The sequence below is a fragment of the Trichosurus vulpecula genome, chromosome 5 (assembly GCF_011100635.1).
Source record: "Trichosurus vulpecula isolate mTriVul1 chromosome 5, mTriVul1.pri, whole genome shotgun sequence".
Lineage (NCBI taxonomy): Eukaryota > Metazoa > Chordata > Mammalia > Diprotodontia > Phalangeridae > Trichosurus > Trichosurus vulpecula.
In genome coordinates this window covers 158,985,925-159,008,836 of record NC_050577.1, presented here as the reverse complement: position 1 = coordinate 159,008,836, position 22,912 = coordinate 158,985,925, and positions in this window count along the sequence as shown.

Sequence of the window (22,912 nt, the reverse complement as noted above, 5' to 3'; positions counted from 1 at the left end):
ACATAATGAGACCTAAAATTTAGCAAGATCAATTTGATAGCTAAATAGGTTTTCCCATATATTTGTATAATTTATAAATATTTTTGTTATAAACATGATTGTTTATAGTTTTGACAATTTTGAAATATTTTTGCATTACTACTATAGAAACAGACTGGCCATAATGTACATTAAAAACATATTGTTATAGCCTTTTCATTAATATTTTAAAAGCTTTCTAGTCATTCTGGGTTTTCCTGTCATCCACTGATTGCTTTTTGAGGCAAATGGTTCTAGTGACAGTTGATGTAGAATTAAGCTCTTCTTAGAATTATATCTTAGGCGTCTTATACACCATTGTATTTCTAATAGCCCTCACTTCAGTTCAGACCATTATCACCACTCCTAGATTACTTCAACTTCCTAATTGCTGTTCATGCCTCAAGTTTCTGTCCATCCCAGTCTGTCACCTACTCAGATGCTAAAGAGTTTTTCTCTAGTTGTAGTTCTGACACAGTCATTCTCCCACTCAGTAGACTTAAGTGGCTTCATATTGCATCTAGAATGATATAATATGGTATGATAGATGATAGGATAGGATAGGATTGTTGTGATATATTAATATTTTATTTATAATATAATTAACATATAATCAATAGGTAATACATTGTATACCACGAGCATATTATGTATGTGTGCATGTGTATGTTTAAAATTCTAAAGCCCTTCAAAACCCAGCACCAACTTTTACTGAACTGTATATCACTCCCCACCTCCCTGCTTTCCAATCCAACCACTCCCACTCCATTTCTCTGATTACACTGGTATTTCCTAAGCCTTGAATGCATTCCTTTCTCACCTCTGCTTCTTAGAATCCTTCTTTTCCTTCAAGGTGCATGCTAAAAAAATCCATGGAAATATTTTTTTTTCTCTTTCCTGCTTTTCCCATGTTCTCTCAACCATTGAAACTTTGATGCCCTGTATTTATTCTCACTGATATAACCTTTTTCGTAAATTACCTATTAGAGACCATGTGACAAATTGAAGACACCTATCAAAGGCATTATAAGAAAAAGAAAACTTTGCCTATATCCTTTTTTATGGAAAGAATAGGGTAAGGAATTACGTTGCATTTTTTTTTCAAAAAGGCTCTACTTTCTAAGATTTCTTTCTTGTGCAACATTTAGTTTTCTTTCTCTTTAATGGAATTTTTCCAAGACATTAGGAAAAAAATGTGGATTTTTTTTGGAAACAGAAATAGAGCTATTAGTGCAATTGGCAAAGAATCTAGAGATTTTTCAAAAAAGAAGAATTTGAACTTCTTTCCTTGAGTACAAATTATTTATAAATTCAATTTATTTTTTTTTCATTCCCGGGGTCAATTGGTTACTATAGCAAAATTTCAGGAACATTTTAGCTCATTCACATTTGCCTTGTTTCAGAGCAAACAAATGATTGATGAGCTTGGGGAATTCACTTATTTTCACTGCGTACTATAATCGTTGTTTTACTGAGCCCCAAGAGGATAATTAAGGAAATACAAATGATATATTACAGAGGCTATTTCCTATCCAGATATATATCTGACACTCTGGTAAATAAGTTTAGGGAAGCTGTCTGGAAAAAAGTAGTAATAGTCAATATAGATAATATAAAGTCTGAGAAATTGAAGCCATGTGCAGTTTTATTAATACTTAAAAGAAGTCTATAAACTGTTGAAATTAAAATGTAACATTTTAAAATTCAAGATTGTTTTTTAAATATTTATTTTATATGAGCATGTCATGTATAGTATTGCCTCATATAAAATTCATAAGGTATTAATATCTCACATATCCTAGTTATAGGCACCTAGGTATTTCTAAGTTTATAGGTATTATATATTTATTATAATATTTTGAGTTAAATAAATGCATTGTGTGTTAGAGGATAATAGCTTATATTCTCCTTTGTACATTCCAGTGAGCAATTTAATATAAAAATCTAATTACAATTTGAAGGTTTACTCCCAGGGTAACAAAAGTGCTCTGAGAATGAACAATGATGAGTATAAGTAGATTAAAGTGAACTTTATTAAACCAGTACGTAATAGAGTTGCTGTAGACAGCAAGATTTGCTCCTAGATCTCCTCAGTAGTTGACCTGGGCTTTAGGGTTTTATTCTATTTCATTAAAGCATTGTACCTAGGAGAAATAGGTAGCACAGTGGATAGAGCACCAGCCCTGGAATCAGAAGGATGTGAGTTCAAATGTGGCCTCAGACACTTACTAGCTGTGTGGCCTTGGGCAAAGTCACTTAGCTTCTGTTTGCCTAGGAAGCAGCTAGGTGGCTTAGTGGAGAGACTACTGGGCCTGGAGTCAGTAAGACCTGAGTTCAAATCTAGCCTCAGACACTTACTAGCTAACATGACCCTTGTCAAATCGTTAAACCTGTTTGCCTTAATGCAGTGGAGAAGAAAATGGCAAACCCTTCCATTATCTTTGTCTCATGGACAGTATGGTCCATGGGGTCATGAAGAGTTAGATATGACTGAACAACAGCAACAATCATAAATCTAGATTATAGGATGGGGGCAAAGTAGACAAGAACATGACTATAAGTTTTTAATGTGACTGTTCTTTTATTGATAAAGAGATTGTATTATTTAGGAATTTGCTGCATATATAATGTCCCTTGCCAAGAACGCACCCAAGGCAAATTATAGAATGTAAAATAAACATTTTACATTGGGTTAGAATTCAGCTCACGTGCTTGTCCTCAATTCAGTAAAGCCAGAAGAAATACCTAGAAATGCTATTTTTTTAAAAGAGCAGAAACCTATAGTAGTGCTCATTTTTAAAAATAGCTTATCAAAAGTGATAATATGTTATGTATATGTACATATATACATATACATTTGTTCATATCCAAAACAATATAAATGAAATTTATCTAATAATAAATGCACATGTAACCAGAAAAAATTAAGAATAATCACCCAGAATTTGATGATAAAAATTTGCTTTTTAAATTTATGGAATTGCCTCCATCTGGAAAAGTACAATAGCAAAGGGTTCAAAATGACATGGTACCTGCCTGTATCACCCAATGGGCAGCAGTAATATGCACTAATAAGGACTTGGTTGATTGATTGGTCATTTGATTAATTAGAAATGTCATCAGAAAGACTACGAGTTACATGAACAGAAATATTGAGGGTTTCCTGATTTGCTGTGCAAGTGATTCATTTCAACAAATATAATTACATAACTCGTGTGTGCAAGGTGCTATGCTAGACCATGGAGATATAAAGATGAATTAAATGACACATTTCTTGCCCATATTGAACTTCCAGTGTAATGGAGCATGACGGGGAGGGGATTTAACATGCAAATATTATATAGATGGGGCAGCTAGGTGGCACAGTGAGTAGAGCACCGGCCCTGGAGTCAGGAGGACACGAGGTCAGATCCAGCCTCAGACACTTGACACACTCACTAGCTGTATGACCTTGGACAAGTCACTTAATCCCAATTGCCTTGCCTTCCCCCCTCCAAAAATATTATATAGAGTAAAATATAATAGAGCAAATGAAAGATCCAGGAAAAATATTGAAATAAAGTCTCTGCATAAGAACCAATCACTTTGAGCTTAGATTCTTTTTAATCATGAAGGAAGTGGCACCTGAGTTGGACCTCTAAGGAAGGATGAAAAAGATTTTGACATAGATATAGTTAGGTATTTCAGATATTGGTGATAACCTTCATGAACGATTGTAAAGGCAAGAGTATACAGAATGAGATTCAGTATAATTGTTCACTTTGGCTCTCATGTTAAATATATGAACAGGAGTAGAATAAAATAATGCTGAAAAGATATGGTAAATCCAAACTAAGGACAGTGTGTAGTTTACATTATAAGTAAGTCTAGTCACTGAGCATTTATTTCAAACAATGGAAACAGCAAAAATTAGTTTGAAAGGAGGCACAGATTTGATGGAAATGATGAGTTTAATTTTCAAAAATTTGAAGCCACAGTGGATAAAAAACTAGACTTAGAATCAAGAAGGCCTAGTTCAGATCCTGCCCTAAACACTTTGCAGTATGACCCTGAGCCTCACATGACTTCTCTCAGAAACAATCTCCTCATTTGTAAAATTGGGGTAATAATAGCACCTACCTGGAAAGGTTATGAGGATGAAATGATTTAACATATAGAGTGCACTTGGTAACCCTTAGTGTACTATATAAATTGTTATTATTATTATTGAGGTATCATTTAGAAGTGTTGACAGGACATCTACCTGGAAATTTACAGAAAAGAGCTAGCTCTTGGGAAAGGTTAGAAATCAATAAATATATGTGAATCATCTACATAGAGATGCTAATTGAAGAACTGAAATTAGATGATGTCACTCAGTGACACCGTATAATGAAATAGAAGGAAAAAAGGGTAGAGAAGAATCTGTGGAATTTCTACATTGAAGGGATAAAGGAATAGAAAAAGTAAGACAGGAAACTGAGAAGTTGTCAGATATGTAAGAGAATGCAGAGTAAGAGAGACTTACATTTACTTTTTTGTTTGAGTCTATACATAGCAGTAAATCAATGTGTTCTAGTCAGTCTTCTTGCTTGGATTCCTGGAATAACTTGCTACAATTAAGAGCAATTTCTTAGTCCAATTTTAGCATTAACATTCATTTCACACATAAAATCTCCATATCCCCCCTTAATTTCTGTATCTTATTCTATTTATCTTCTTGTTTTTTTTTTCCTTTCTTGTTTAAAGCATGTTTACTCTGAGGGCATTTTGCACTAACATAAAGGTTAGTGGATGATCAGTGTTCAAATCAAACATTTTATTCAAAATGCCTAAAGCATCTTAATATCTTTCTTGCATTAGTGCTTGGTCCAGTTCCATTTAAAGTAGTATTTTATTGAACATCTGCTTTTAAAAATTTGAGTTCCAAATTCTCTCCCTTCTTCCCTCCCCACCCACCCTCCCTAAGAAGGCAAGCATTCAACTAGGCCACATATGTATCATTATGCAAAACCCTTCCACAATACTCATACTGTGGGGGGGCAGAGCCAAGATGGTGGCTGGAAAGCAGGGACTAGTGTGAGCTCCCCGCCGAGTCCCTCCAAAACCTATAAAAATGGCTCTGAACCAATTCTAGAACTGCAGAACCCACAAAACAGCAGAGGGAAGCAGGGCTCCAGCCCAGGACAGCCTGAATGGTCTCTGGGTGAGGTCTATCCCACACGGAGCTGGGAGCTGGGAGCAGAGCAGAGCACAACCCAGCGTGAGCGGCTTGGACCAACCAGACCAGGAGCCAGGTGGAGTGGTCCCTAGCGCCCTGAATCATTGAGCTGTGCAGTTACCAGACTTTTCAACCCATAAACACCAAAGAGAGCGGAGAAGGTTAGTGGGAAAAGCTACCGGAGTGGAAGGAGTTCGAGGTTCGGCCACCCACCCCGGGCAGTGGAGGTGGGGCAGCTACAGCTGCGGTTGCTCCGGCCCCAGGCCCACCTGGTGGGAGGAATTAAGTGGTGGATCAGAGCAGGAGTGCACAGCCTGCTAAAGAGCTAAGCCCAATTCCGGGTTGGGGGTTCTTGGGGAAGGAGGAGTGCTGGTGTGGCAGAGCTGGCGCATCCCCCCAAACGTGGAACATAGAACTCTTTAGTCTACAAGCAGCCATACCCCCGATGAAAACCTCAAGGGTCAAGTTAGTTGGTTGGGAATATGGCCAGGCAGCGAAAACACACCCAGATTCAGTCTCAGACTTGGATTCTTTGGTGACAAAGAAGACCAAAACATACAGCCTAAAGAAGTCAACAAGTGCAAGAGCCTACATCAAAAGCCTCCAAGAAAAACAGAACTGGTCCCAGGGCATGGAAAGCTCAAAAAGGATTTGGAAAAGCACAATACTCATACTGTGAAAGACTAACTATATTTTGCTTCTTCCTATCCTATGCCCTTTGATGCAATTTTCTCCCTTAACCCTGTCCCTTTTCAAAAGTGTTTGCTTTTGGTTATCTCCTCCCCCTATATGCCCTCCCTTCTCTCATCCCCTCTTTTTATCTCCTTCTTCTTTCTTTCCTGTGGGGTAAGATGCCCAATTGAGTGTGTATGTTATTCCCTCCTCAGGTCAAATCTGATGAGAGCAAGATTCACTCATTCCCCCTCACTTGCCTCCTCTTCCCTCCCAACAGAACTGCTTTTTCTTGCCACTTTTATGTGAGATAATATACCCCATTTATCTCTCCCTTTCCCCCTTCTCTCAATATATTCTTCTCTCATCCTTAATTTGATATTTTTAGATATCATCCCTTCATATTCAACCAACCCTGTGCCCTCCGTGTGTGTATGTAATATATAGTATTTTATAATGGCATTAGTACACACACACACACACACACACACACCGCACAACATCACACCACTGTTATAAATGAATCTTCCTCTTTTTCAGTGCAGTTCAAATAGAAATGGTCCCAGAAAAAGTTATGATTCTACAACTATTTATTTCTATCTAATGTGTTACTACTATTGCACAGATGGATAAAGTAAAAGTATTAGGATGTAAACTTATCTTCTCTAAGCTCACTCATAATGTCTTTCATTGGTGATTGTATGGATGAATAAAAGAATAATGAATGAATAAAGCATTTACAGGGATACAAATAAATAAATGCAACAGACTCTGCTTTCAAAGAGTTTGCATTCCAATGGAAGAGACAAAACATGGAAGGTTTCTATTCTAAGTTAGATAGAAAAGCCTTGGCGCTGCTAGGTTACAGCAGCAAGCTAATAGTAATGCCTCTTTTAATGTTATTTCCATTGAAAATCATATAGTTTCTAGTATTGAACTGTTTGGACAGGGCAAAAGATTTTGGTGGCAAGAACTTTTTTTTGAAATTTTTGAAATTAAGATTTCAATGAAGTAAAAGAAAGAAAGTAGAGGAGATTTTTTTAAAAAAAATGCATTGTTTTAAAATGTTTAAACCAAATTAGCTTTATTAAGTTATAATTAATATTTTAGAATATTACTCAATAGAACAATGATCACAAATCCCAAATAAAAGTATTTCATAAGTGTTCATTTGTAGAAAAACTAAAAGTAGAAATGCCTGGGCTAATAGTAACAATATACAGGATAGACTATGATCCTGTTTGGTTCCCCCATACAAATAGACAATTTATTTTATTTTATTGTCACAATAAAAATACACACCTTTTGAAAAAATAAGATAGAACATTTTGCTCTGGGGCATATATTTCAAGCTTTCAAATTTAGATGCAGTTAAGAAAACCCCTAAAACTCAGTCTGGTACCCCCAAATAGCTGGAGTTTTAAGCTTAATTCACCTGACATGAGCTTTAAATCTACTCTGTCATGACCTTAGAAATTTTCAAGTGCACCAAGAATGTATAAGTTGAAGAATATTATTTGCTTTGGATTCCATGCTATTTTGAATTACATAATTAATCAGGCATGCTTCCTTTCAGACTTCTATCTGGAACAAAGATAAAATGCATTTAATGTTATCAGTCCTAGGATATTGCTGAAATTTTAATGTTTCCATTCATTTTCATAATTTAACATCAGTCTTATATGGAGAAGTGCCACTTCACCTACATGGTTCCCCCAAGTCAAATGGAATCTCCTTTTTTCTGATCTGAATTGACCCCTGTGAAAGCAAATATATCATGTTAAGCATCTTGTCTGACTCAGTTATTTCAGAAAAAGTTGGACTGAAAGAAAAATAGGACACATCCTAATAGTCCAAACATACTTTAAAAAAGTCTACATAGCAAATTGATATTATTTTAAATTTATTAGACTATATATTTAAAACTACAAGTATTATATTATCACACAACTATGGGCTAGTAGTCTGTCTTAGATTCAAGATCTTAAAATTGAATGCAAGGGAAAGGATGAGCATTTCTTACCATGGCAAGTTTGGGGTCATTAAAATCTTTGCAATTGATCAAAGGCAATTCAGCCTCCATCTACTGCAGGACCTATTTATTGCCCTCCTGTTTATCCTAGATGTTCATACTGTTTGCGAGCTTTTTAGGTTTTCTATCCAAATGTCATAATCTGGGCAGCCAACATCTCTCCTCCACTTAAGACAATGCAATTTTCAAGGACATGATTGAAGCAGGGCAATGATTTCCACAAGCATGAGCATCTGAAGGACCTCACCATCCGTAGAGAGAACCTTTTCACCATAAACCCTTTGCTAGATCTCTTGTATTAAAGCCACAAAACACTTGAGCAAACATATTTATTGCCTCACTGATGGTTATTATAAGCAAGTCATTTAACATGGTTATTTCTGGGAGTGTATCTTTCAAGGAATATTAGATGATTTTGATATCAGAATGAGATATATGTTATGTAGGATGGACTATATTACTGGAACAGAGCCTTCAATGTTCAACAGGATGTAACAAGCAAACAATCACAATAGGATATTAACTCTCTACATCTTTAAGTCAATTATGTTATCATAAAGATAATATCCATTGGTTGAATATAACTTATAAAAGCCTGCTTGTCACCCACTAATGCCCCAAATTAGGAAGACTTCATTTGAAGTATCAATGCCAGACATAAAATTTTGCACATTTAGGAGAGTAAACATTTAAATGACCAGATAATATTTTAATTTTCTTTTTTGCTACTAAAAAGTTCTCAAATTTTATTGTACAGTTTTGATATTTTCTTTGCTTCCAGATAATTTGTTTTCCCTCATCACTCTTAAAATTGGGTATCCACCAACTTAGAAATCTTTTCTATATAAGCTTAATCCAAGGTAATTGCTTTTCTCATTTTAGTTCTTTTTATTAACAGTTTCATAGAGTTCCATTTTCTCCTGTTTTTTATCCTCTTTCAATTTTCCTTTAGTGCTGCTAGAATATCTTTGATTAGTTTGATCTCTTGGAAAGCTTTCTTTAAATTACTATTATACTTTCTTGTTTTTCTCTATGTTAGATATGATATGTTTCTAATCATCCATCCTTTGTAAGATTTCACAAGCAAGTTTATAGTCTAAACTGGTGTAGGCAGTTGGTTCTCCACTCCTCTGTCCAAATGGTAGATCAAACAGTTGCTGACTACATCACTTTCTGGTTCTTTTGGCAATAGATTTAGACTGATTAAGCCAGAATAAAATTATTAAAATCAGTGTCAATGACAGGTCACATTTCTCATTATTAGCTTGAACAGTTCAGTTTTGAATCCTTTCAAAAGTATGTAATATTTTTTTTTCTCATCATTAGTCTGTTTTTGCCACCTAAGGTTTGTAGTCTGATTGTGTACAGATGGCTAATTGAAAGATTACTCCTACATCAATAATAACTATTTTAATGTTTGTTGTAATGTTCCATTTTTTGTAGCATTAACTGAATTCCCATGAACATTACCTACCATTCCTTTCCTTAGGAGTGTGTTTAGGATATAAGTATATAAGGGTTGAGGCTTAGTCTGTAAGTCTATGGCTTCTCATTCCCTTTTCTTTGAAACATATTTTCATAGCTCTTTTCTCCCATTAATAACATTTTTCTACATTTTCACTGATATCAATAAGTACCAGAATTTATGGTGACTGAGTTTAGAGTGTTTATCTTCTTGTTATTTTTCAGTCATTTCAGTTGTATCTGATTCTTTGTGACCCATTTGGTGTTTTCTTGGCAAAGGTGGTTAGCAGTTTTCTTCTCCATCTCATTTGACAGATGAGGAAATTGAGGCAAATAGGGGTTAAATGACTTGCCCAGGGTCACATGGTGAGTGGCTGAGGCTGGATTTGAACTCATCAAGATGAGTCTTCCTGATTCCAACCTCAATATTCTATCCACTGTGCCACCTAGGTGCCTCTAGTTCTTTGAAAATGTGTATATAATCAACAATTATTTTCAGTGACCTTTTTTTCAATTGCTTATCAGTACTAGGATATAAAATTATATATAATGAAATAATGTTTCTTCTTCATATTGGAGTATCCTTTTCCCTACCTTTCCAATAGTACCTGTAACTCATCAGTTCATTTAGTTCAACTTACTTTTTATTATCTTATTTCATATATAGCAATAATATCAATACTGATATGACTCAGGTTTTCCAATGTATTTGGAAGTCATTGTACAAATGCCACACCTTTATAATACTAACAGTCAAATTAAAGTATGTAGAGCATCTAAAAACTAGGTGATCCTTAGCACCTTCTACTTCCTCTGCAATTCTGTCACCATCATGAAGAAATATTAAATAGGCTTCACAGGACTGGGGGTCATTTGTACTTATCTTTATTTTGTGAGTATTCCTAACTTAAAAACCCACCACCAAGGAGTCAGACAACTAGTGATGAGTTTCTGTTCATACCTAGCTGGCTAAGTCCTTGGATGGTAGATTTAACTGTATTTAAATTAATTTTTTATTTATATTACCTAGAAATAATATGCTATTATCATATGGAACAACTGAATTCCTGGGATATGACTTACTTGACTAGAGTTTAAGTTGCACATCTGCCTTTTTTTTCCTTTTATGACTTTGAACAAATCAGTTAACTACTTAACAACTTACTTTCCTCAAGGAGTGAAATGATGATATATTAACTTCCTACTGATGTCGCAGGGTTGTTATGAAGTTCATATAAAATCATTTATAATGGATTTTTACATTTATTTGTATTTAAATTTATATTTACAATTACATATATAACATTTGAATCTGTTATTTAAACTTTAAAAGTTGCTTGAAAAGCTTCAGAATGCTATTTGGATATAAAAAATGAAGACTATTGTTGCTAGAAAAATCATATTTCCATACTTTTTAGTCAGCCATTTTTGACATTTGCATGTCTTTTAGGCAAAATAATTTTCTGTCATCCATCAGGTTGTATGTTTGAAAGATGATTTCATTCACTTGGTGCTCTATATTTGCAAATTTGTATTTAAGTTTGAATGATCCAATAAAATATCTTGTGCTTTTCATGTGTTCTAATAAATTTGTCATCCAAATATACATATATAATGCACGTATATGTAACTTTTATGTGTGTTTATGTATGTAAGTATATATAGTATACATATATATATTATATATAAACACTATGTATTTGTATCATCTATTTCAATGGAGAATGGTACTCTATAGACTATACAATGAATGCTGCTTACAAAGCCATTCAATTACTGGTTGATATACTGCTTGGTGATTAAGTTATGCTGAGAACATTTTTCTAGTCTTGATATGATTCCTCCAAAATCCAAACAAATAGCTATTTGGGGGAGAAGGTATAATGATATACCTTAAAAATGAATTGATTAAAATTAGTCATGTCAAAATACAAAATTAGGAATTTTAAAACTCTTTTTAAAAAACTATTTCTTTTCTCTCAGAGTTAAAGGTATTGTATGTTGAGTGATAGGTAGAGGGCCAAATCAGAAAGGAGCATGAGTAGTGAGTGAGAGAAATGTAAATGGAGGCAGCAAACTTAGATAACCTTTTCAAGAAGCTTTGCTGCAAAGGAGAGGAGACATATAGTACAAAAGCTTGAAATGAGGGTAGAATGAAATGAAGATTTTAATAATGGGGGAGATGTGACCATGTACAAAGATAGAATGAAAGGAACCAATTGATTGAAGGAGAAAGAGAGAGAGGAGTAACAATGATTGAGGATGCAATATGATGAAGAAGATAAAAGGAAGGGATCAAGTAGAGAAGTTAACCTTGGGAAGGAGAAGGGCTGTGTTTTTGTAGAAATTTGGGAAAGGAGGAGAGAATGCTAGATGATGGTGAGGAATTTTGAGCTGAAGAGAATGAGAGAAAGGTTGAACTCACAGTAAAGGGCCTCAATTTTTCCATTGAAGTACAAGCAAGGTCCTGGGCTGAGAGGGAAGGGAGAAAGGATATGGGAATTTGAGAAAGGAAGACAGTACCATTGCCCGTGACCTCTCCTTCCCTCTGTTCAGAGGGCTGGAGGGTGGAGTGCCAATCTCCTCCTAAAACCTTCCTTCATAAGGGAAGAATGGACTGCCAGCTCACTCCACTTTACTTCTATTTCACTGCCTGGTTTCAATTCCATGGAATAAAAATGCTTCCACTCAGTGTATGCTCCGGTGGCCCTTCCCCACCTTTCTAGCCTCTTTTTGTGAGTTGTCTTCCCATTAGATTGTAAACATTTTGAAAGCAGGGACTTTCTTTTCTTATTTATAACATCAGCATTTAGCATATTTTCTAGCACATAGTAGGCACTTGATAAATATTTATTGAATTGAATTGAATTTTAAAAAATGTTTTCATTTTATTTTTAATTAAATGTAAAGACAATTTTAACATTCTTTTTTAAAAATTTTGATTTACAAATTCCCATCTCCTCTCTCTGCCCCCCACCTTGAGAAGGTAAGTACTTTGATATATGGTAGATTATACATGTGCACTTCTGCAAAACATACTTTTATATTAGTTGTGTTGCAAAAGAAACACAGATCAATAATAAAAACAAAAAAAGTTTAAAAAGCATGCTTCACTCAGCATTCAGACTCCATCAGTTCTTTCTCTAAGTAAATAGCATTTTTCATGATAAGTTTTTTGAAATTGCTTGTATCATTGTATTGCTGAGAATAGCTAAATCATTCATACTTACTGTGTACAGTGATCTGGATCTGCTCATTTCATTTTGCATCAGTTCATGTAAGTCTTCTCAGGTTTCTCTGAAACCATCCTGCTGGCCATTTCTTATAGCACAAAAGTATTCCATCACAATCACATACAACTTTAGGCATATACAAGTTTAGTCATTCCCCAATTGATTGGCATCCCTTCAATTTCCAATTCTTTGCCACCACAGAAAGAGCTGCTATAATTTTTGTACATATAGGTCCTTTTCCTTTTTCTTTGATCTCTTTGGGATACAGACCTCATAGAGGTATTGCAAAAAGTGTGCACAGTTTTATTGCCCTTTGGGCATAGTTCCAAAATGCTCTCCAAAATGGTTCTATCAGTTCACAACTCCACCAAGAGTCCATTAGTGTCCCAGTTTTTTCACATATCCTCCAACGTTGACTGTTTTCTTTTTCTGTCATATTAGCCAATCTGATAGGTGTGAGGTAGTACCTTGGAGTTGTTTTAATTGGCACTTTCCTAATCAACAGTGACTTCGAACCTTTTATATGACTATAGATAATTTTGATTTCTTCTTCTGAAAACAGCTCGTTCATATCCTTTAACCATTTATCAATTGAGGATGACTGTTGAATTGAATTTGAAGTGAGGTTGCTTTTGTCTCCTCTCTCCTTTTGACCTAATATGAATTTTAATGCTTACTTTTAATTCCCTCTCAGTGTACTAACTCTGCCTTTTAATGTGTTTATGCTTTCAATATAGCACAACTTGCCCTCATCTGGAATGTTTCATGATACAAAACTTCATTTGTCCCTTTTTCCTCCTATATCCCTTTATTCTCAATCAGAACTTCCATTCCATTAGTATAGACTACAACAGACTTAGCAAAGAGGAATTTCCCTATAGTCTTAATCATACACAAAATATACTCAGGCCACACACTCTATACATACCTATACATAGAATACTGTAATATTTTATAGTTATAACAAAGACTGAGGAAATAGGGCATATCCTCTTTTTTAATCTTTCCTCTTTCTCAGCTTCATTCCTGTTAGCAAAAATAGGAAAGTTCTTATTTATTAATTTTTTTTATTTTTAGTTTACAACACATGGTTCTACATAATTTGAGATCCAGATTTTTCTCCCCTCCCTCCCCCTCCCTCCCCAAGACGGCATGGAATCTCATATAACTACCATGTATAACTTCGCATTGAATTAATTTATACACTAGTCAAGTTGTGGAGAAGAATTATGACCAATGGTGTGAATCATGAGAAAGAAGAGACAGAACCAAAAAAAAAAAACAAACCCAAAAACAAAAACAAAAGAGAAGAAAAAAGGCGAGCATGAAGTGTGCCTCAATCTGCATTCAAATTTCACAGTTCTTCTCTGGATGAAGACAGCATTCTCCATCGTGAGTCCCCTGGAGTTGTCCTTGCACCTTATGTTGCTGAGAAGAGCAAAGTATGTCAGGTTGGTCCTTACAGAATCCATATATCTGTGGTTGTGTACAATGTTCTCCTGGCTCTGCTCTGCTCACTCAGCATTATATCGTGTAGGTTTTTCCAGATTGTTACAAGTCCGTATCATCCCCATTTCTTATGGCACAATAGTATTCCATTACCTTCATATACCACAGCTTGTTCAGCCATTCCCCAATTGATGGGCATCCCTTTGATTTCCATTTCTTGGCTACCACAAAAAGAGCCACTATAAATATCCTTGTACATATGGGTCCTTTTCCCGCTTGTGTGATTTCTTTGGGATACAACCCTAGAAGTGGTATTGCTGGGTCAGAGGGTATGAACATTTCTATAGCACTTTGGGCATAGTTCCAAATTGCTCTCCAAAATGGCTGGATCAGCTCACAACTCCACCAGCAATGTAGCAATGTTCCTCTTTTCCCACATCCTCTCCAGCATTTGTCATCCTCCTGTTTTGTTATTTTAGCCAATCTGACAGGAGAGATGTGGTATCTAAGAGTTGTTTTGATTTGCATTTCTCTAATCAGTAGTGATCCAGAGCATTTTTTCATATGCCTATAGATAGCTTTAATTTCTTCCTCTGAAAACTGCCTGTTCATATCCTTTGACCATTTCTCAATTGGGGAATGGCTTGTGTTCCTATATATTTGGCTCAGTTCCCTGTATATTTTAGAAATGAGGCCTTTATCAGAGACACTAGTTGTAAAGATTTTCTCCCAATTTTCTGTTTCCCTCCTAATTCTTGTTGCATTGGCTTTTTTGTACAAAAACCTTTCAATTAACATAATCAAAATTATCTATTTTGCATTTTGTAATGCTCTCTATCTCTTGTTGGGTCATGAATTCTTTACTTTCCATAATCTGATAAGTAAACTATTCCTTGCTTTCCCAAATTACTTATAGTATCAGCTTTTACTCCTAAATCATGAACCCATTTTGACTTTATTTTGGTGTATGGTGTGAGATATTGGTCTATGCCCAGTTTCCTCTTCTGCCCTACCATTTTCCAATTTTCCCAACAGTTTGTGAAATAGTGAATGATTAGCCCGAAGCTGGCCTCTTTGGGTTTATCAAAGAGTAGATTGCTAAACTTGTTGATTTCTCCTACTTGTGTACCTATCCTATTCCACTGATCCACACCCCTATTTCTTAACCAGTACCAGGCAGTTTTGATGACTGCTGCTCTGTAGTACAATTTAATATCTGGTATGGCAAGGCCACCTTCTCTAGCATTTCTTTTCATTAATACCCTAGATATTCTAGACCTCTTGTTTTTCCAGATGAATTTTGTTATTATTTTGTCCAGCTCAGTAAAATAATTTGTTGGTAGTTCGATTGGTATGGCACTGAATAGATAGATTAATTTAGGTAAAATTGTCATTTTTATTATATTAGCTAGGAAAGTTCTTCATTGTGAAAAGTTGTAGCTATATAATATAGCCCTCCAAACTATTCTTAGTGTCTTAAATTGAGCACAATGTCTGCTTCTAGTGCACTGGAAAAAAATTGTGCACTGGAAAAAGTTTATATCTATCTTCTTGCCAAATTTCTTTGGGAATCCATCTTACAATTGCTGCCTCTTCTCTTCTATCTCCTGTGCTGTCCCCTGTATTCTCTTAGCCTGGTCAGAGTACTGAGTGAAGTTTCATGATAAAGGTTGACATAGGTGCAAATCAGGTGTTGAATTAATTCTGAAGGTCTGTATATCTAACATTTATTCACTGATTCATGTATTCTTACTATGTACCACAGAGACTGGGGGTCATTCACTCAATTTTATTTTCTACCTCAGGTAACTGGTTACCTTGAATTGAGAAACTCAATTTAGCTGTAGAAGAAGGAAAAACACAGTTACATAAGTAAATAGAAACACATTTTGACATTGAATCACATCATAATCAAAAGAGTATTTGGATGATAGAATGTCTTGAGGACAGAAAAAAAAGCTTATTTGGAAGTTTGAAATCTTACAGAGCATTGTGCATGGTCTAGATTAGGGGAGGAAGAGAATAGTGGTAGAAAAGGTAATTTATGAGTCATGACAGTCACCTGTATTAGAAACATTTACCAGTCCACTTCATAATCAAGACTCTAGATCCATCCATGACCCATAAAAATACAGAGGGATAACACTCTCAAAAATGAAAGAAAGGAAGTCTAAAGTTTTGTTTTTTTAATCTGGAAAGGAATAGTGGACTTCTTTAAGGCTTGCTTACTTAGAAAAAAAACATTGTCAAGACTACTGTCTAAGTAGAAGGTTGTTTAAACCATTCTCTACTCAAAGAATAATAATCTCTCTATAATAACATATGCTATTACAATGAAATTCTAACAGCTCTTTTGACCTTCTGGTACCTACTCTCCCTCCCTCCAAGAGTTCAGGGTCTGGCTCACAATTTTTCTCTCTTCCCCATCTACTGTTCTCATACTAAGGTATTTCAACATGTATTTTGACTCTCCTTCATATGCCCTAACCATTCAGTACCTTAGCCTGCTGAATTCCCATAACATACCCCTCCATCCCACCTGAACCACACGTGGTCATACTCTTGGTCTTGCCATCACTCACAAATGCACCACTTCCATGTTCAAGAATTCTGAAATCCCATTATCTATTGGCTTTCCCCCTCTCCCTCTGCACCATATCAAATCCTATTCCATCCTCTCCCTTAGAACTATGCCAAATTCTAATCTTCATCCATCATCTGTGGCCTCTAATCCTTAGACACCTCTATTCTCTTCCAAGTCATTACCTTTGCACTAGCCACTCTCTCCTCTTTTTCCTATCTTAACCCCTGGTGAACTAGTTCAACTCTACCCTGTTCTTTCCTCATGATTTCGTGGCCACATTGTCACTTCATTGGTTGTGTCCTGCCAAGGTTCAGTCTTGGATTCCTATACCATTGCTGCTGAATGAAGATGAAAAAAATCACATAACCTTTCTGACTGAGTCTACTGCATATTTATGTCACACAACCTCATGTGGGCCCTCACAGCTGCCAGGCTATCCTTTCTATCCTTCCCTTATTGCCTTACTATTCCACTCTCCACAGCTGCTCTTCTAAACCTTTTCATATCTTTTCAAACCTCTCATAGCTTCCTCTCGTTCCATCCTCACACCTGAGAACTTTGTCTAGTATTTTAGAGAAAAAAATTGATGCCATTTACCTCCCTCTTTTCTTTATCTTGCATTATTCAGATACCTTCTGCTACTATTTCCTCCTTTATCCCTGTTTCACTCAGAGGTAGTATAGACCTCCCTACCTGCTCAAGTGATCCCATTCCATTCTATCTCCTCCAACAAAATGATCCTTCTGTCATCTCCATCCTCTCACTAATGTTCCATCTCTCTCTGACTAGTGGCTCCTACTATCTACAAACATGCTTGTGTTTCATCCATTCTCAAAAAACACATAATCTTTTTATGCCTGCTAATTATCATGGTATAGTTCTTTTGGCTTTTGTGTCTAAACTGCTTAAGAAAGCTATGTGACCCCATTTTCTTCAAAATCCTCTCTTAGATATTCAAAGCCATGTATAACCTAGTTTCACCTCCCCCACCTTCCACCTTTCCCATCTTTTTACACCTTACTCACTACCATGTGCTCTTAAGGTGCTTAAGAAATGCTTATTGAATGACTCAATCTGTATGTGTTTTGTGTACACATCTATACATATATGGTATTCACAACATGAAATAGGCCTCAATATATTATTTATACACAACGTAGACAGACACACATGTGTACATATATATGTATACAAACATTCCTTCTAATGTTTGACTACATATCCTTTGACTATAATTTCTCTTTATACTTTCTCTTTTATAAATCTAATTTATGATGTTTTAAAATTAGTAAATTTTATGTTTGTTGAAATGACTTTTTAAATTTATATTTTATAATTTTTTTAAATAAATGTGTTTATTTAGATGAATTTGGTCACGGTGATGAGTACACAACTGCAGACAAATGTATTATACAATTGAAAACAATGGAAGTAAAAAGATATGTAGGAGAGAAGAATCATAAAATGAAAGAAAGTTTACTGGACTGTTTGACACTCCTAAAATGAAAATCCAAACATTTTCAGTCATTTAATTCTATAGAAAGTGGGTCCAAAAATTATTGGATATATAAGGCAATTCCTACTGTTTACTTCCTGGAAAGCCACTTTTAAAAAATAACATTTCATTTTTCTCAGTTACATATAAGAAGAATTTTACATTCCTTTTTCAAAAAATTGAGTTCCAAATTCTCTCCTCTTACTCTCCCTTTCCCTCCCGGGGATAGTAAGCAGTTTGATATAGGTTATACATTTGTAGTCATGCAAAACATTTCCATATTTCTTATGTTGTGAAAGGAGGCAGAGATAAAAAAATGAATAAAATAAAAAAGTGAAAAAGTATGCTCCCATCTACATTCAGTCTCCATCATTTTCTTCTCTGGATATGTATGGCATTTTTCATCATGACTCCTTGGAATTGTCTTGTATCATTGTTTTGCTGAAACTAGCCAAGTCATTCACAGTTTGTCATTGTACCATATTGCTTTTATTGTGGTCAATGTTCTCCTGGTTCTGCTCAATTCACTTTGCATCAGTTCATGTACATCATTCCAGGTTTTTCTGAAATCATCCTGCTGATCATTTCTTATAGCACAATAGTATTCCACATATACCAGAACTTGTTCAGCCATTTTCCAATTGATGGGTGCCCTTAATTGGAAAACCACTCTTAATTGTTGATGTGGAATGTGCATGTGTGTACCCAAGTACCATGTGGTCTTTTCATTAACCATGAAATTGAACCTTCCTTTATTAGTTGTTTCACCCAATTAGAATGTGAGCTCCTTGAAAGCAAGGATTATTTCTTCTTCTATTTGTATCCTCATGCTTAACACAGTTTTGGCTCATAGTAAGCACGTTTACAATGTAGCTCATATTATGTATCATAAATATATGTGTATATATACTCACATTAGCAATATATTATTGGCGTGCAATACGCACTAACATTTATTGTCAAAAAAGCAGCTAATGAGAAAAGAAAATAACACATGTTTAATTCATTCTGGTAACAATGGCAAGTGCAGCATGAGAGAATGGAAGATGGCATAAATATATCAGTGCATACACTTATAAAATGTAGCCTTCGCGTTGTGCTCAAGTTTTGCATGCCCAGATTTTATTGGTCTACAGGATTTAAGGTAGATTGAGGCAAAAGTGAATCTGGCCAACTTTATTCTTGGTAATCCACAAGAGACTAAATGCACAAACATTAATATATTCCTTCATTTCAAGAAATGTGAGCAGGCTCCAAAATTGAAATTTGAATTTATAAACTGAATAGGAAACTTAGGTGAAAGTGAAGGCCATTCAAGGCTAAAACTTCATATGAGTTAATTAAAATTTCTGAATGATGTCAAATGATAAATTAATAAGTTACAGCTGATTCTGCTATCTCTGGAAATATGTTGTAAGACATTTAATGAGCAAAATGATTATTTCCAAGCAGGTTACTAGTCTACTTTTCCTCCTTAAAGAATAACACCTGTAATATGGATAGAAGAATAATGCTTTAGTCACACGTTCAGAAAAAATAAGAAACTCTTCAAACCTGTCTAGTCATATCCAGTGAAGCTTCATGTTAAATTTCCATTTAAAGGACATATCAGGAACAGCTCTAAAGATCACCTATCCTGATGATCACATCACTATCACTTTTAAAAATCTGTAGGAAAATATTCAAGTTCTCATCATCTGCCTTCAGAGAGTGCTTTTTTTTTCATAAGAAAATAGGCTGTCCTCAAGTTCTGAGAATTTCCTTAATGGTATTGTTGCCACCGTTACCACTGACATATTATGTAAAGTAAATTGCTTATTGATATGAAAAAGAAAAAGCTGAGAAACCCTGCAGCATCCTCTTTTCTTTCTCTGCCTTTTATTTCCTTTATCCTATTCCTTCTTCTTCCCCATTAAACTCATGTTAAGACTATAGCCTTCGGTTGTATTATTGCTCATTATTTTGTTTTATTTTTAACAAAACATTGCTAACTAAAAATAGGTGCATTTTCTTAGATTTTGTAACTGTTGATTGAATATGTCATGTCTTGACATCAACTTGAAGCTATTTTTATTTTATTTCATTATCATTAAAATTGTCTCTAAGTACAGTGAGCTTGTAGTAGCCTGAGTAAGAGCTCTAGAGCTATGGTAAGCATGTCTTTCATCCTATTCTTACTAAGAATTTAATAAGATATTGTTTAAAGTCCCCAAATGCTAATGCAATTGGGGGAAAAAACCTAATTTTTAATATTGTCTGCATGTTTTTTAGCCTTGTTAGAACATTTTACCTGAGATAAAATACACTAAAAAATCATAATGAAAATCACTCAAAAGGAAAAAAAAGAAATGGCCTATCTATGCCCATAATGATGAAAAAAGGTCAAGGAAAGCGCCCTTTGTAAAATGTTTAAAGTGTCTATCTTGTCTTGAAATTAGCACTCAGTCAATGATACATTGTGGTTTTTAAATTTAGTCAACTGTTTCAAAAATAAGAAAATCAGGTTTCTTTCATGGTGCTATCTTTTAGAAGCAATATGCTGCTATATTTAATATGAACCTTGGGCAATGGCATAGAATGATATAAAAGTCTGAACATATATTGTAGTATGGTATATTTCATGGCTGGCTAAATCATTTTGAGTTTATTGAGAATTAAGAACTAGAAAGTATTTTTACATCACTTAAAATAAGAATTGTGAATCATTTTAAATCTAAGTGCCTTGAAAGACAATTTAATTTTAATTGTTTAATGATAATATGGAGAAGGGGATAATGGATTATAACAACAATGTTACTAGCAGCTGCTGTGAAGGTGTAAGGCCAATAACATCAGCACACAGGAGGGCTGCTAGCACAGGTTCTTTGATCTACTTTTCTAAGGAAAACAACTTTAGGGGGTTAACACTCTTACTTTAAATATGTATATATATATATATATATCATTCACTTAGTTCAGGAGAAAAAGTCACAACCCAAAACTTCAGAGCAAATACAAACAGAAATTACAGAGAAAATAACACAAATCAATAGAAAGGCTTCTGTCTGACCATAGCAATATATAAATAGTTACCAGAGAGAGAAGCACTAACATCTGGGTTGTCAAAGCCAGGCGGTCTCCTTTATGGCTACCCAGAGTCTTGTCTGGCCAAGTCACAGCAGGTCACCAAAGACTCCTGATTCAATCAAAGACTCCTGATTCAAACAAAGGCAAGGCTCAGTTAAAGGCACTAGATTACCTCAGTGCTGAGAAGCACTCCAAAAGAAAAAAACAGCAAAAAGTCCCACTTTGTTTGCCATTACATGGATGTAGAATCATAGAGCTCATCTTGGAGACAGGAAGACTTGGCCTCAAGTCCTTGCCCTTGCACGTATTATGTGACTCCAGGTTAAGTCCATAGCCTTTCATTGCTGGATAAGACTCCAAGTTTCTTGACAGTTTTTGATTTGCAGTTGTAGTGAGCATTTTGCCAATGAAATCACAGATCTGTTAAAAAAAAATTAAGAACTCATGGGGCATAGAAATCTATCTTGCCCTATAAGAAAGTAAGGGGAAAAGGGATGTGGGGGAGGGGGAGGGGGATGACAGAAAGGAGGGCTGACTGGGGAATGGGGCAATCAGAATATATGCCATCTTGGAGTGGGGGGGGAAGGGTAGAAATGGGGAGAAAATTCATAACTCAAAATGTGGAAATCAATGCTGAAAACTAAAAAAATATTAAATAATAAAGTATGGAATTAAAAAAGAACAGAAAAAAGTTGAATGATCAGAAACAAAATGAAATCAATAAAAGGCAGCTTTTGTAAGTAAAAAAATAAGAACTCAAATAAAAAAAAACTATGAAATATCTACTAGGCAAAACAAGTTGCATTAAGTTATGTTTCTCAGTGTTCTGAGACAAAGCATTGCCTTAGACAAGAGAGGAATAGCTTTTACCAATTAAAAATGAAGCACGTAATAAATTCTGTCTTGGACAGCTATTTCTCAATTCTCCTCTTATGATTATACCTCTTTGATGATCTGAAATTTCTTCAATGTGGATACCCAGCAGACCATAAACTTTCCGTATTTTCTCGTCTGATACAGCTTATTTATATTTACCCATAAATACTCCATCTCCCTTGACATTGTATGAGTGGCAGTAGAGCATACAGGTCATCATTTTTCCCCTTCCACTGCATAACCCGCCCACTTCTTTTTTTTCAACATTCATTTCTTTGATGAGATCTTGAATATTCTTCTTGATATAAATTATTTGTTAGTCATCAATAAATAAACATTTATTAAGTACTTACTATGTATCTGGAGTAGTATTGAGAGGTTAGGATACAAAGTACAAGCAAAAATAGACCTTACCTTTAAGAAGGGTATGTTTTAATGGAGGAGGCAACATGAATACAGTGTTGATGAAAGGTACCCTTGGAAGCAAAGGTGCTAGCAGGTAGGGGCTTAGGGAAAGCCACCTATAGAAGATGGGATTTGAGCTGAGTCTTGAAAGAAATCATAGACTCTTAGAGGCAGAGGTGATGAGGAAGAATATATAAGGCATGGAGGATAGCTAATGCAAAGATTTGGAGGCAATAAACGAAACAGTGTGTGAAGAATAGCAATTAAGCCAGTATGGTTGGCCTAGTGTCTGTGGAGAGGAGTAGTAGTAAAACTCTCTCTCCCTCTCCCTCTCTCTCTCTCTCTCCCTCTCTCCTCTCTCCTGTCTCTCTTTTCTCTCTCTCCTTTCTCTCTTCTCTCTCTCTTCTCTCAATATATA